The sequence below is a fragment of the Triticum aestivum genome, chromosome 7A (genome assembly GCF_018294505.1).
Source record: "Triticum aestivum cultivar Chinese Spring chromosome 7A, IWGSC CS RefSeq v2.1, whole genome shotgun sequence".
Lineage (NCBI taxonomy): Eukaryota > Viridiplantae > Streptophyta > Magnoliopsida > Poales > Poaceae > Triticum > Triticum aestivum.
This window is the reverse complement of record NC_057812.1, coordinates 683703052-683707292: the sequence shown is the minus strand read 5'-3', so window position 1 is coordinate 683707292 and position 4241 is coordinate 683703052. Positions and strand designations below refer to the sequence as shown.

General features: G+C 49.1%; 1 pseudogene; it reads left to right on the top strand.

Moving 5' to 3' along the window:
- Positions 1 to 206: 206 nt before the first annotated feature.
- LOC123150593 (pollen receptor-like kinase 4) lies at positions 207 to 1617 on the top strand (annotated as a pseudogene).
- Positions 1618 to 4241: the final 2624 nt, after the last annotated feature.

The window sequence follows — 4241 nt, the reverse complement described above, 5'->3', positions numbered from 1 at the left end:
AAGCCACGGCCACTCCGCATGCACAGTCCAACGCACCCGGCACGCGTATTCTTAGCTCTCCCCGCCACCTCCGTCGTCCCTCCTCCTCCCCACTAACTCCCCACCACCTCCCACCTCCGCGTTTCTTTAGCCGCCGCCGCCGCCGCACGCGCACGCGCCGCACGCCTCTCATTAATCCTCCGCCATCCGCACGCGCCACGCTCGCCATGTTCAGCGACGGCGCGTCCGGGCTGCTCCTCCTGGTCCTGGCGGCCTTCGCCGCGGCGGCCGCCGCCGCGTCCGAGGGCGACGTGCTGCTGACCTTCCGGGCGACCCTGCGCGGGCCCGTGGGCGACCGCCCTCCGGCGCCGCTCGACCAGTGGGTTTCTTCCATCGGCACTGGCCCGTGCTAGGCCCCGGTGTGGTACGGGGTGCGGTGCCATCCGGTCACAAACCAGGTGCTCGGGCTCCGCCTCGAGTACCTTGGCCTGCAGGGCGCCGCCCCTGACATGGCCCCGCTCGCGGCCCTCTTGGGCCTCCGCGTGCTCAGCTTCGCCAACAACAACCTCACGGGCGCGTTCCCGGCTGGGCTCTCCGTGCTCCCTGCCCTCAAGACGCTCTACCTCTCCCGGAACCGCCTCACCGGCGACATCCCCGACGGCGCCTTCGCGGACATGCGGGGGCTCAAGAAGCTCTTGCTCGGAGACAACGCCTTCACGGGGCCCATCCCAGGCTCCATCACCTCGCCCAAGCTGCTCGGGGTACAGCTCGCCAGGAACCGCTTCCAGGGGGCAATCCGGAACTTCGACCAGAAGGACCTCCAGCTCTTCAACGTCTCCAACAACCAACTCTCCGGCCCCATCCCCGAAGTGCTCAGCCGGTTCGACGCCGCCTCGTTCCAAGGTGAGTTCGATCGTTCGTTGCACGGCGACGTGCCTGCACGTACGTTCTTACGTTATCCCGGAGCCCACTACCGGAAAACGGCTTTACGCCGACGGCCAAAACTATGCCGACGGCTGCCGTCGGCCTACTTGGATCTATGCCGACAGAAGAAACCAGGGAAAGACACGTGGCAGTGCTATGCCTACGGTAAAGTCGTAGGCATAGATGGATCTATGCCTACGGCTTTGCCGTAGGCATAGCACTGCCACCAGGAGCACCACGGGATGCCATGTGGCACAGGTATGCCGACGGCTAGGCCGTCGGCATAGATTTCTACCTATGCTGACGGCTGAGCCGTCGGCGTACCTCTGCCACGTGGCATCCCATGATTCGTCAGCGCTTTTGACGGCGCTGTCCGTTGCCGTCAGACGAAAAATACTTCCGACGGCTAAACTATGCCGACGGTTGATGCCCGGCCGTCGGCATAGGACCCTATGCCGATGGCTATATTACGCCGACGGTCTGACAAGACTACGCTGACGATATCTATGCCGACGGGTCTATGCCGACGGCAGCCGTAGGCATACATCTATGCCGACGGCAAAGGACCTATGCCGACGGCCCCTGGCCGTAGGCATAGACCGCGAGTCCGGTAGTGGCCTGACTGCTTAATGTTCATTCTAGCATTTCTCGCACTCAGTTCAAGTTATTATCAGTTCCGAGGAATTAAAGGTTGATGAAGTAGGGACTGTCTAAGGGTCAGGTGGACTGACAATTCAATTCGGATCAGTTGATCTAGTTTAACTATAGCCCCGCTATATCAGTTTGAGCAGGATGCTCACTATAGCCCCGCTATATCTAATTTGAAAGAGAGCCCCTATTTGGCACAACCGTTATTTAAAACAATGGTAGATCTGTTTTTAGCCGCCAGATGTAAACCAAACGGTCGGATTTTGATCTTCAACCTCCAGCCTTCCTCTTCTCCTTCCAAAGACCACCACACGGACTGCCGGCCGAACCCACTGCCACGCACCGCAGCCCGCGTCCCACTGCGCCCGACGCCAGCCTCGCCGCCCCACCCTCACTCACCACCCCCACCGCCGTGCCGGTGCAGGTCCCCGACCATTTTTCTAAACTGGCGAACAACAAGATTTGTTCGGCGAGCCCTGCACCCCCCCCCCCCCCCCCTTCCCACCCTGAACATTAAGTTTCTTACTCGTTTATGTTGGCTGCCGCCAACTGTGGCTCGTTCCTGGTTGAGGCCTTGCCGGCATCCTCGGACCTCACTTCACTCGCCTCGGCGCCGCCGTCCGGGGCCTCGGTGTTGCGTGCCATTGCCTCCTTCCTTCGCTCGAGAAATCAATTGAACCTAATTTCTATTTTCAGACGACTTACCTCCAGCTAAATTGGATGAATTAGAGAGTCGATGTATAGAAGCTTTGGCTACAAGAACTACGTGAAGAAAAAACAAACTGAACCCCAACTCCTCTCGAAATTAACTTAAAGCGAGGTCATGCCTCTTGCTTAGCCGGCCAAGCATACAACCCAGGAGAAGGGGTCCAAGTACTCTACTAAGCAAATCAATATACTATTATGTTTTTTTTTTCTTTTGGAATTTACTACTCCCAGTATAATATTGTACTTAACCAACAACAAGTAATATGGATGAGAGGAGGTATTATCCAATATATCTAAAAGTTTATTACTAAATATGTCAATAAAATACAAAGCTCAATAGGTAGGAGCACCATGAGTCACATACTTCAACACCGTAGCGTCTAGTGTGAGGCTTCTGGAGAAGCAATCGCTAGTCCAGGGGCTCATACTTTAGCGCTACAATTCTTAGTACTCACCTTTCCTAAACCAAGAACGGGAAGTAAGAAGAAGAATGTATCATCTAAATTAGTCTTACTACCCTCAACACTTCTTGGGTGGGGTATTGTTTGTTATGTTTGATAGCTAAAAAAATAAATTCTAGGATGTGACGCAAAAATAAAGGGATGTAATGAATCCAGTCAAAAAAAAACTAAAGGGATGTGGACAAAGGGAGGGGAAATAAATACGATCCACTACGTATGGTCTATGAAGTGCATCACCAAAGGTTGATAAAAGCATCAATATAATAAATCCAGCCATTAACTGAATTAAAAATAAAAAGATTCATATCGATGCTTTAAGCAGGTAAATGATGGGAATTGAACCAGTATATTCTTCTTCTTCTTCTTCTTTTTGCGGGGAAACCCGTATATTCTTCTTGGCAAGGAGATGCTATAGCGTATTTCCATTTTGGTTGATCAACTATGTTTGGGTCGACCGCTTTGTTTAATTTTCTATTATACTCTATTTTCCTTTATTCGAGCATTGGCGTTTCATAATACTGAAAGAGAAATGATTTTTTATGTGGAATAGTAAAGGTTAGGCCTCGTTGATAAGTGATACAAGATCTAATGCATTTCAACTCATGGTTATGGGCCGATATTATTTAGTATGGAATATTGTCTCTTCCAAGTAAATAATACCTAGTCTATGATGACTGGAAATGGTTATTGTGAAATATAAGGCCCATACCTAAGGACATGAAAATCATAATAAATGCCTCTACAAGTTGTTGCAGCAAAGCTGAAATCATGGCTACCACTAAACAATACCTAGATCTTATCCTTGGTTTGGTCCGCCCAAAAAATATCAAATTACCGTCTTGGCTACATCCGCCCCTTATGTAGCTAGAGGATCTTTCTCCTCTTTTCCATTGAACAATATATATTATGTTTATTCTAACCCTCATCTTTTGATTGAGATATTGGGCATCCAATGAAACTCTTTAAAAATGGAGGAAAGGAGTAATCAGTCATGACACACAAAAATGAATCTTTTTAGTGCATTATTATTTGCAAAACAATTGAATTGTGACTCTAATTTGATCTCCTTTGTGCTCTGGACGAGATTAAACAAAAAATTAAAATTACTCAATCAATGATCCAACTCATCCCTACGCCTATTGCAATTACACACTCGCAAACAGTACCACTAAATTAATAGGAAACAGGCATGCACGAATAGAATCAGCTAGCGTTCTTTGACTAGCATAGAGTGATGCATTTCTTGAGCTTTTGAATCCAGAGGTACCAAGATATATCTATCTCATATAGAATATCATATCATATCCACTTGGAAACTTGGTTGCTCTCCTTCAATACCATATCCAAGATGGTTGAAATTAATTATGATAGGTACTAGGGATATTGCTTTCAATTTGGTGAATAGAACTCTACTTATGTTTTATTACCATGTTTTGGTTAATCTCCTCTACAGATGCTATCTTGAAATATACATTGCTAACACCATAAATATCCTCGTTATTTCTACTGAGATTGGGCCAA